Raw genomic sequence first — 12,917 nt, 5'->3', positions numbered from 1 at the left:
GACTACTGGGCTATAGCTATAGTAAGTATTGTCGGACTACTTGGCTATAGCTATAGTAAGTATTGTCGGACTACTTGGCGATATATCTGTATATTGTAAACCTTATAACAAAGGCCTGCTGTAACCCACCACTGATGACATGATTTATGTGAGAGACTCGGGATAATAAGGCATTTTCTTCCGTCTGCTCTTCTAAAAGGTCTCTATAAATTCAGTGACAGGCCCACTTAAATCTTACTTTTTTGAGTACTTTGAAATCAGTTTCGCTGTAACCGTTGTCGAAAAGGTTTCCATCAATTCTAATATTCAATTTTCGAACTTTCTTGGAAATATTACGTGTGAACCTTTTTACGCTAAATGAAATGAAATACCAGTGTGTATTATGACATACCAGGTAAAGTACCTATACATCGCATTTTGTTGTTGGCTTGATTAAATGTACAGAATGAAAAGAAAAAATTGAATAATATTCAAGTACTTGGAGGATTTATTGGCCACCATTTAGACTGTTCGGCCCGGGGTGACAGGAAAGTCAGACCGTAGATAAGTAGGGCCATAGCAGTTGTCTTTTCGTTGTAGTAGTCGTTTTAGTTGTTATACGTCGTCGAACTAATTGTTGTTGTTGTAATCGTCGAATTCGTTGTTGTCGTCGTCGTCATCGTTGATGTCGTAGTTGTTGTTATCTGACGTCGACGTCATCATTGTTGTTATTGATATACGTCGTCGTTGTTGTTGTTGTTGTTGTTTTTGTAGTACGACGTCATCGTCGTTGTTGTTGTTGATGTTCTAGTACGAAGTCATCGTCGTTGTTGTTGTTGATGTTGTAGTAAGAAGTCATCGTCGTTGTTGTTGTTGATGTTGTAGTACCACGTCGTCGTTGTCGTTGTTGTTGTTGTTGTTGTTGTTGTTGTTGATGTTGATGTTGTTGTACCAAGTGTTGTCGTTGTCGACGTCGTCAACGTTATTGTTGTTGTCTACGTCGTCGTCATCGTTGATGTCGTTGTTGTTGTTGTTGTTGTTGTTTTAGTACGACTTCATCTTCGTTGTTGTTGTTATTGTTTTAGTACGACGTGATCGTCGTTATTGTTGTTGTTGTTGTTTTAGTACGACGTGATCTTCGTTGTTGTTGTTGTTGTTTTAGTACGACGTGATCGTCGTTGTTGTTGTTGTTTAAGTACGGCGTCATCGTCGTCGTTGTTGTTGTTGTTGTTTTAGTACGACGTGATCGTCGTTCTTGTTGTTGTTGATGTTGTTGATGTTGTTGTTTTAGTACGACGTCATCGTCGTTGTTGTTGTTGTTGTTGTTGTTGTTGTTGTTGTTTAAGAACGACTTCATCGTCGTCGTCGTCGTCGTTGTTGTTGTTGTTGTTGTTGTTGTTGTTGTTGTTGTTGTTGTTGTTGTTGTTGTTTTTGTACGACGTCATTGTCGTCGTTGTTGTTGTTGATGTTGTTGTACGAAGTCGACGTCGTTGTCATTGCTGAAGTGTGACCACAATGTAGGGGTGTCGGACTACTAAGTACTGACCACGGATGAACATGACCTCTACGCACTGTGTATATAAATGGTCGATGTCGATGGTCAGTGTGATAGCCTCTCTACGTATATTACCACTGATCTGTGTATACTTAGTCTATTTACTCAGGCATTTATACAGGTGAATTGAAACTTAAAGTTATCAATTTGAAAGCGTTCATGGACAGTTTGCGATGATACCGCTTATCCAGTAGTGGACAATAGGTGGACAGTGGGCTTTGTCACTTCTCGAGACAGTATTAATGATAAGCCTGCTAGAGGTATCGTTGCTTGTACCGACAGTGTGCTTGAGGCTAATTCTAGTCGTAAACGCTAGAAAGACGTGACAGTTCATAGTTTGTGTAGCTGTAAACTGGTAAACAAAATAAACTGAAGGCGAACCATCCCCCTGGAAAGGCAGATCTTAGCGAGGAGGCTGTCTAGTTTTCTACTCTGACCCCACCTGAAGGACAGTTAAAAAACTACATCTACTGTTGAGACATTTTTTGTGGACGTCGCGATCGTCACCTTGCTGGTGTATAAACACATTTATCCTTTTCGGTAAGTGGGAGAGCGACAGGTGACAGGGCATTCCTCAGGGCTGTCCCTTGTCGCCTTGTGAATATTACTCCGTGGTATAAACTACCATCAGATTAAGTTTACTGGATCATATTTACGTTTGCCAGATCATGTTTATGTGCGTACTTTACTTGTGTTATTGCTGCTAAATGTTCGCGTTACCCTCCTCTTCATGTCATACGAATATGGTAACTGAAGCCTTGAATCTCCTTCTATTTTTGTCCCCGCGATTTTTGTATTTTCACTTAAAATTTAAGTTCCATGTAAAACATTTAACTTGTACGTTATTTTGTGGGTAAAAGTATGTTTCATGATGAAAAATTGCAAAACAAGACAAAACCATTAAGGTAGTGAGTCGCAGTCTCTGTGTTGTATCTCAGGCGAAGAAGAGTTTCGTTTTATTTAGCAGTTTTCTTGAAGTTTGATTACCAATTTATTATAGCAAAGAGTTATGTACGAAAGAAATATGTCTATCGTAATTACCTTTTTACAACAAGCGTCTCTGTCACAGGAATTTGATCATTGGACCTCTTGATTATAAAGCAAATATCTTACTCACAGCACTTCCGTTCATGGTACGTTGTATGCTGATATTTCACCTGCAACGGCCCGCAACCTTTATTGTCTATAACTGGAAACAAACTATTTTAAATGTGGGATGTATTGATATTACTTGCATTGAGTTGATTTGCCGTAGCCGATGACCTTCGTTCCGTGGCTAACCCTATACATTGCTGACTTGTGTACGTGAGACACGGAGCCGCTACACTGTTTACGTTGCTATTAATCAATTACGGTTCTATGTCGGCTACAAAGTAAAGTCGGTACAAAACACTAGTAAAATAGCTTAACTACCTATACTGAAAATAAAACTGAAGTGTGATGGGTCACGGTGGATCGCCAGTGAAACGCTGTCAACAGAATGACAATCCAACGATCTTAGTCGCTTGAGCTATTGATTCAAATCTAGTCACGTTTTTATGTCGCGGACAGCAAGCGTCCCAATGACAATATAATAATGGCGTCCTGACCTTTCATTCATAGAGATATGAACACTGTATTTTCATTACACACGTTCATGTCGTGAACCCATGCAAGGTGAATGACGAATTGTATTATCTACGACACACAAATACCATGCCTGCAGCTAGACCATGTACATGCATGAGTAATAAAGTATGCTTTTACCTAAACACAGCAAATTGACTTAGGCGATACTCCTCTCTATAAACAAAGTGCCTAACTATATATGGCTCTGTGAATTTTGTTAATTACACGAACTCATGTATATATGTACAAATGTATACATGAAAGTATAACGTTTTGGTACATTTTTATCACATTTTCGAGAAAAAAATCGAACGACTTCTTCTGACGGGTTTTTCATTATGCAAGGTGCCCTAGGTAGTGACTTTTGCGATACCGTATCTTAAAAGCTTTCGATCAATTAGAAATTCAATGATTGCGAAAAAACACGGGATTGTTTTGGTCCCAAATATATTTAAGCGTGTAAATGACCCAACCAACAAACGTAATGTCGTTAAATATTCCGTTCATTATGTTAACAGTGATAAACAGATAGATGGTTTGGTATATATTGAAGTATTTTTCTTGGCGTAGAATGTTGACTACTGCTGTAGTCGGATGTAAAGACGTCACTGACTACGTGGCAGGGTGTAATAAATGGTTGAGTACCTAGCTAACCCGTACGGCCGGTGTATGTCAACACACGGCTCTTTGTAACAGCATGGGTACTTCTGATAGCGTCAACTGCAAAACGTTTTATTTTTTTATTTTTGAAGAAGAAGGATAAGAGAATTTGTCTTTTTTTTAAACATAATCAAAAACATGTTTGGACGTGTTTTAAGAGTTACAAATCAATAAATAAAAAGCCCGATTGACTCCGTCTGTCTGGGCCATTAGTAGTATGACATTTTCTGATATTTACTTAAATTACCTCACCCAATAAAAATAGTTTTATATAGCTTCAAGTCCAAAATAAATTCAGCTTAATTGTGTTTCTGATTTATATATAATAAGGCGTTAAAGTACAATATAATCAACCTGTCAATCAAATATATATATGTATTACACTGTAATGTGTGGGCTCATTTAGGCTCTGTAATGGGATTTGCCACATCAAATGTGATTTTTTGGATAATTTACATTGAAAACGAATTCGAAACTTGATTTCAAAGGACATTATATCATCGTTCAGTAGACACGGATGTATTGAGTGAAAACGTGAAATTCTTAAAATGGACGTCGATTTGTAGTAATGTGATAGTGATGACTTGAGTGAGAATGTGTCAGTTCTGTAATTACATTTCTATCAGATAACATTCGGCTTCAGGGTACTCCCTGTAAAAATCCACAGCGAGGGAAACAAGTAAGTTTATACACAAATGTCAATCAACTGTCGGGGGAGGATACATACATAGGCCGTATATCTATGTTACATTAGATTGATAGGGAGACACAACGTGGGCCGTATATCGACGTTACAGGAGAGACTGATAGGGAGACACGACGTGGGTCGTATATCAATGTTACAGGAGAGACTGATAGGGAGACACCACGTGGGTCGTATATCAATGTTACAGAAGAGACTGATAGGGAGACACAACGTGGGCCGTATATTAATGTTACAGGAGAGACTGATAGGGAGACACGACGTGGGTCGTATATCAATGTTACAGAAGAGACTGATAGGGAGACACCACGTGGGTCGTATATCAATGTTACAGAAGAGACTGATAGGGAGACACCACGTGGGTCGTATATCAATGTTATAGAAGAGACTGATAGGGAGACACAACCTGGGCCGTATATCAATGTTACAGAAGAAACTGATAGGGAGACACGACGTGGGCCGTATATCAATGTTACAGGAGAGACTGATAGAGAGACACAACGACGGTCGTATATCAATGTTACATGAGAGACTGATAGGGAGACACAACGTAAGGCCGTATATTAATGTTACAGGAGAGACTGATAGGGAGACACAACGTGGGCCATATATCTATGCTACGGGAGAGACTAATAGGGAGACACCACGTGGGCTGTATATCAATGTTACTGGAGAGACTGATAGGGAGACACAACGAGGGTCGTATATCAATGTTACAGGAGAGACTGATAGGGAGACACGACGTGGGCCGTATATTAATTCTACATGAGAGACTGATAGGGAGACACGACGTGGGCCGTATATCTATGCTACGGGAGAGACTAATAGGGAGACACCACGTGATCCGTATATCACTGTGACATGAGAGACCGATAGGGAGACACAAGATAAGGCCGTATATCGATGTTACAGGAGAGACTGATAGGTAAACACAACGTGGGCTGTATATCAATGTTACATGAGAGACTGACAGGGAGACACGACGTGGGCCGTATATTAATGTTACATCAGAGACTGATAGGGAGACACAACGTTGGCCGTATATTAATGTTACATGAGAGACTGATAGGGAGACACGACGTGGGCCGTATATTAATGTTACATGAGAGACTGATAGGGAGACACGACGTGGGCCGTATATCTATGCTACGGGAGAGACTAATAGGGAGACACCACGTGGGCTGTATATCAATGTTACTGGAGAGACTGATAGGGAGACACAGCGAGGGTCGTATATCAATGTTACAGGAGAGACTGATAGGGAGACACAACGTGGGCCGTATATTAATGTTACGTGAGAGACTGATAGGGAGCCACAACGTAAGGCCGTATATTAATGTTACAGGAGAGACTGATAGGGGGACACAACTTGGGCCGTATATCAATGTTACAGGAGAGACTTAAGGGGAGACACGCCGTGGGCCGTATATCAATGTTACAGGAGAGCCTGATAGGGAGACACGACGTGGGCCGTATATCTATGTTACAGGAGAGACTGATAGGGAGACACAACGTGGGCCGTATATTAATGTTACGTGAGAGACTGATAGGGAGACACAACGTAAGGCCGTATATTAATGTTACAGGAGAGACTGATAGGGAGACACCACGTGTTCCGTATATCAGTGTTACAGGAGAGACTGATGGGGAGACCCCACGTGGGCCGTATATCAATGTTACAGGAGAGACTGATAGGGAGACACGACGTGGGCCGTGTATTAATGTTATATGAGAGATTGATATGGGGACACGATGTGATGTTTTTTCTTTTTGTTTTTGTTGTTGGTTCAGATTTTACTTATCACTGGCTTTATTGTAATTTTATATATCACGTGACTGTCATAATCAATCGTAGTCTCTGACTAAAATAAAGACGTTATTAAACATATCGTCTCAACAGCATACATATCACGTGATTGTTATTAAATACATCATGTCATCATATCACGTGATTGCTATTAAATAAATCATGTCATCATATCACGTGATTGTCATATTGCATAAGATGTAATTATCATTTTAAATACCACGTGATTTTCATTTACATACCACGTGACTACATTGTACACAACACATGATTGTCATTTTGCTTGTGACGCAATTGCCATTTTACCTATCACGTTATTACCGTTCAACATGTAGCATGATTGTACAGGCTGCGAAATTAACTTGACGTTTCAACTTTACTTTGAATTTTTAGGTCACCTGAGCTTCAGCTCAATAGACCTTTTGCTATCCGTCTTCGTCCGTCGTCGTCCATCGGCGTCGTGCGTCGTCCGTCGTCCGTCAACATTTTACATTTTCAACTTAAGCTGAAATATTGTCGAAGGGATTTCATTGATACTTCATGGGAATGTTACTGACAACTTCCTGACCAACTGTTGTTATTTTTCGGATCGATCAGAAATCCAATATGGCCGCCAAGGCCGCCATTTTGAAAAACACATCACTGTCCATAAAGCAAGGTCCACACATCACTGTCCATTAAGCATGGTCCACACATCACTGTCCCTACATCACTGTCCATACATCACTGACCCTACATCACTGTCCATACAGCACTGTCCTATAACATGGTCCACACATCACTGTCCATATAGCATGGTCCATACATCATGGTCCATATAGCACTGTCCATACAGCACTGTCCATATAACATGGGCCATATAGCATGGTCCATACAGCACTGTCCATATAGCATGGTCCACACATCACTGTCACTACATCACTGTCCATACAGCCCTGTCCTATATCATGGTCCACACATCACTGTCCATATAGCATTGTCCACTCAGCACTGTCCATACATCATGGTTCATACAGCACTGGCCATACATCACTGTCCATATAGCATGGTCCACACATCACTGTCACTACATCACTGTCCATACAGCACTGTCCTATAACATGGTCCACACATCACTGTCCATATAGCATGGTCCAAACATCATGGTCCATATAGCACTGTCCATACAGCACTGTCCATATAGCATGGGCCATATAGCATGGTCCATACAGCACTGTCCAAATAGCATGGTCCACACATCACTGTCACTACATCACTGTCCATACAGCACTGGCCGATATCATGGTCAACACATCACTGTCCATATAGCATGGTCCATACAGCACTGTCCTATAACATGGTCCACACAGCACTGTCCATATTGCATGGTCAACACATCACTGTCCATATAGCATGGTCCACACAGCACTGTCCATACATCATGGTTCATACAGCACTGTCCATACATCACTGTCCATATAGCATGGTCCACACATCACTGTCCATAAAGCATCGTCCACACATCACTGTCCATACAGCACTGTCCATACATCACTGTCCATACATCACTGTCCATACAGCACTGTCCTATAACATGGTCCACACATCACTGTCCATATAGCATGGTCCACACAGCACTGTCCATATTGCATGGTCAACATATCACTGTCCATATAGCATGGTCCATACAGCACTGTCCTATAACATGGTCCACACATCACTGTCCATATAGCATGGTCCACACAGCACTGTCTATATTGCATGCTCCACACATCACTGTCCATATAGCATGGTCCATACAGCACTGTCCTATAACATGGTCCACACATCACTGTCCATATAGCATGGTCAACACAGCACTGTCCATATTGCATGGTCCACACATCACTGTCCATATAGCATGGTCCACACATCACTGTCAATATAGCATGGTCCATACAGCACTGTTCATATAGCATGGTCAACACATCACTGTTCATACATCACTGGTCCATATATTATGATTCATACAGCATGGTTCATACAACGTGGCCCATACAGCGTGGTTCATACAGCATGGTTCATACCGCGTGGTCCATACAGCACTGTTCATATATCATGGTCCACACATCACTGTCCATACAGCACTGTCTATATATTATGATTCATACAGCATGGTTCATACAGCATGGTCCATACAGCATGATCCATACAGCATGGTTCATACAGCATGGTCCATACAGCATGAGCCATACAGCATGGTTCATACCGCGTGGTCCATACAGCACTGTCCATACATCACTGTCCATACATCACTGTCCATACATCACTGTCCATACAGCACTGTACATATATTATTATTTATACAGCACTGTCTATACAGCACTGTACACACAGCACTGTCCATATTACACTGTCCATGCAGCACTGTCCATGAAGCATGATTCACACAGCACTGTCCATACAGCACTGTGCAAACAGCACTGTCCATACAGCACTGTCCATACAGCACTGTCCATACAGCGTGGTTCATACAGCATGGTTCACATCACTGTCCATACAGCACTGTCCATACAGCACTGTCCATACAGCACTGTCCATATAGCACTGTCCATACAGCACTGTCCATATTGCACTGTCCATGCAGCACTGTCCATATTGCACTGTCCATGCAGCACTGTCCATGAAGCATGATTAACACAGCACTGTCCATACAGCACTGTCCATAAAGCATGGTTCATAAAGCATAGTTCATACAGCACTGTCCATATAGTATGATTCACACAGCACTGTCCATACAGCACTGTCCGTACAGCACTGTCCATAAAGCATGGTTCATAAAGCATAGTTCACACAGCACTGTCCATACAGCACTGTCCATACAGCACTGTGCATAAAGCATGGTTCATAAAGCATAGTTCATACGGCACTGTCCATATAGTATGATTCACACAGCACTGTCCATACAGCACTGTCCATACAGCACTGTACACACAGCACTGTCCATATTGCACTGTCCATACAGCACTGTCCATATAGTATAATTCACACAGCATTGTCCATACAGCACTGTCCATACAGCACTGTCCGTACAGCACTGTCCATACAGCACTGTCCTATAACATGGTTCACACATCACTGTCCATATAGCATGGTCCATACATCATGGTCCATACAGCACTGTCCATACAGCACTGTCCATATTGCACTGTCCATGCAGCACTGTCCATGAAGCATGATTCACACATCACTGTCCATACAGCACTGTCCATACAGCACTGTCCGTACAGCACTGTCAATAAAGCACTGTCCATACATCACTGTCCATACAGCACTGTCCTATAACATGGTCCACACATCACTGTCCATATATCATGGTCCATACATCATGGTCCATATAGCACTGTACACACAGCACTGTCCATATTGCACTGTCCATGCAGCACTGTCCATGAAGCATGATTCACACAGCACTGTGCATACAGCACTGTCCATACAGCACTGTCCATACAACACTGTCCATACAGCGTGGTCCATACAGCACTGTCCATACAGCACTGTCAATACAGCACTGTCCATACAGCACTGTCCATAAAGTATGATTTATACAGCACTGTCCATACAGCACTGTCAATACAGCACTGTCCATACAGCACTGTCCATAAAGTATGATTTATACAGCACTGTCCATACAGCACTGTCCATACAGCACTGTCCATACAACACTGTCAATACAGCACTGTCCATACAACACTGTCCATAAAGTATGATTTATACAGCACTGTCCATACAGCACTGTCCATACAGCACTGTCCATAAAGCATGGTTCATAAAGCATAGTTCACACAGCACTGTCCATATAGTATGATTCACAAAGCACTGTCCAAACAGCACTGTCCATACAGCACTGTCCATACATCACTGTCCATAAAGTATGATTTATACAGCACAGTCAATACAGCACTGTCCATACAGCACTGTCCATACAGCACTGTCCTTAAAGCATGGTTCAAAAAGCATAGTTCATACAGCACTGTCCATATAGTATGATTCACACAGCACTGTCCATAAAGCACTGTCCATACAGCACTGTCCATACAGCACTGTCCATACAGCGTGGTCCATACATTATGGTTCATACAGCATGGTTCATATCGTGTGGTCCATACAGCACTGTCCATACATCACTGTCCATACATCACTGTCCATACAGCACTGTCCATACAGCGTGGTCCATACAGCATGGTTCATACAGCGTGGTCCATACATCATGGTTCATACAGCGTGGTCCATACAGCACTGTCCATACATCATGGTTCATACAGCGTGGTCCATACAGTATGGTTCATACAGCGTGGTCCATACAGCGTGGTCCATACATCATGTTTCATACAGCGTGGTCCATACAACACTGTCCATACATCATGGTTCATACAGCGTGGTCCATACATCATGGTTCATACAGCATGATCCATACAGCGTGATCCATACAGCATGGTCCATACCGCGTGGTCCATACAGCACTGTCCATTCATCATGGTTCATATAGTGTGGTCCATACATGTACAACATGGTTCATACAGCGTGGTCCATACATCATGGTTCATACAGCGTGTTCCATACAGCGTTGTCCATGCATCATGGTTCATACAGCGTGGTCCATACAGCATGGTTCATACAGCGTGGTCCATACAGCGTGGTCCATATATCATGTTTCATACAGCGTGGTCCATACAACACTGTCCATACATCATGGTCCATACAGCATGGTCCATCCAGCGTGGTCCATACAGCATGGTCCATACAGCGTGGTGCATCCAGCGTTGTTTATAGCATTTCACAAATCATAGTACCAAAGCTTACTTCTAAGCATTTAAAAGATTCCACATAAAACGGTTCACACAACACAGTTCAGACACCGCAGTTGGGTGGACGTGTCATATACAGTGAATATTACATAACTTTTCCCTATGGACATGTCTGGTCTCGGCCAATACCCAATATTACTTCCCGAGGGCCGGAACTCTAATCAGTTTACATGTCCTCCTTTTTGGGAAACCGATGAGTTGCCAATTCTTTCTTTTAAGGTTGAAATAGACGAGTACTGTCAGATCGCATGCTTTGTTCCATACGCCCTAATAAATCGGAAGCTCTGTGTGACGCTTGTCAATCCTCTTCCCATTGTGCCAATTAGTAGCTCTGACTCAATCACTCAAGTGACGAAGATTGTTGAAGTGATGTTCCGTCAGTACAGCACACACGAAAAATGTCATGCAATTGGAAGCCCTTGCAGTTAAATGAGCGAAAACTATTTTTTGTATTAGCTTACACACAGCACGATCGAATATACTTCAAACGTTTTGCATGTTAGTTACGTCAGTAAGGTTTATTCATTATATCAAGCTGTGGGCATATAATGTGATTGTTAACAAATTTTTACACACCCATTTTTGCATGTTCCTGTATTTTGCGTCATTTTAATTAAGACGGCCTCTCGAGCAAAATATAACACATTCAATACTACAAGTTTTCACCAGTCTATAAGGTAAAGTACATTGATTAACTTGAGGGCAATACACAAAAGTATCAGCAAACACAAGTAGCGTAGGGTCATATATTTTTTTCTCCTGGAGTTTGACAATAAAACAAAGTATCACAGTACGCTGTGCACAACATGTTTGACACTACTGCTACTGGACAAAGCCAGTACGGACAAACCTAGAGCGGATATTCAACGCATATTTATATATAGTTCAATCATATTTCTATGACCGAATTACCACCAAATACTGTAAAAGTATAACATTCCTCTTCAACTGCTACAGTCGACCAAACATCGGACAGACCGCCAACACGTTGATAGTGCCGATTCTGGTCTAGAACTCTTCGATTTCATAATTCTGGGCACAAAGGGAAGTCTGCCAACAATTTTCTTAGTTTTTATATGCAAATTCAAACATTAATACAGCAATGTCGGCGATCGGACAACTCTCTTAAATATCACAAACATACAAATAGATAACCGGACGGTATTTGTATGAAAATAGATAATTGTAAATTCCAGTATCTCCACCATGCGGTCCATTAGCTCTAGGTCGATATTGACTTGTCTCTTGACCATTGTTTCTGCTGGTATGGCCCACTTCCGGTACCACCTATCAAATCACCGACAAGTAAATGCCGAAGCTCGCCGAATCGTGACGCTTACCAGGAGATTAATAGCGGCTTCAGCAATGCGACAAGTTCTTTCATTTTAGTGGTTCACGATGTTCTGTCGATCGACCAATGGTATTTATGACTGAGTGTTAATTGGTTCGTCACGTTTGGACACTGTTGATTAATTCAGTGAGAATATCGGTCCAAGTAGGAAAAGGGACATTTTAGTTTTATTTAACATTTTTCGTTGCTGTTGTAGCACTTTTGTGACCTTTCTATGTAATGCGCTATGGTGGTTTCTGCCAGACTTTGCTCGGTTGTGGTCCTTCTTATCGATAACTTCCGTCGGTGTCTGTGCTGAGCTCGCCCCTGTTCTGTGTCAATGCGACCCACTGTATCCAACGGTGTGATCGTGTCACGGAGATGACTAATATTGGACCCTCTGAATCGCCGATTTCTTCTGTGGTTTCTCCCAGGAGATACGAAGTGAC

General features: G+C 41.8%; 1 protein-coding gene across 5 annotated transcripts in view; it reads left to right on the top strand.

Annotated features, from left to right (window-relative positions):
* The window catches only part of LOC110458440 (cAMP-dependent protein kinase catalytic subunit alpha), a 159,490-nt gene that overhangs the window by 55,886 nt on the left and 90,687 nt on the right, over nt 1–12,917 (top strand). Inside the window, exon 1 of one of the 5 annotated variants that reach the window (XM_021510180.1) lies at nt 1,917–2,074. The exons of the other annotated variants lie outside the window; for them this stretch is intronic. The gene's annotated coding sequence lies outside the window, so the exon portion shown is untranslated. Of the gene's footprint in view, nt 1–1,916; nt 2,075–12,917 lie in introns of those variants that run through there. 5 annotated transcript variants of the gene reach the window in all.

Source organism: Mizuhopecten yessoensis, unplaced genomic scaffold (genome assembly GCF_002113885.1).
Source record: "Mizuhopecten yessoensis strain PY_sf001 unplaced genomic scaffold, ASM211388v2 scaffold1255, whole genome shotgun sequence".
Classification (NCBI taxonomy): domain Eukaryota; kingdom Metazoa; phylum Mollusca; class Bivalvia; order Pectinida; family Pectinidae; genus Mizuhopecten; species Mizuhopecten yessoensis.
This window is presented reverse-complemented; position numbering and strand designations above follow the sequence as displayed.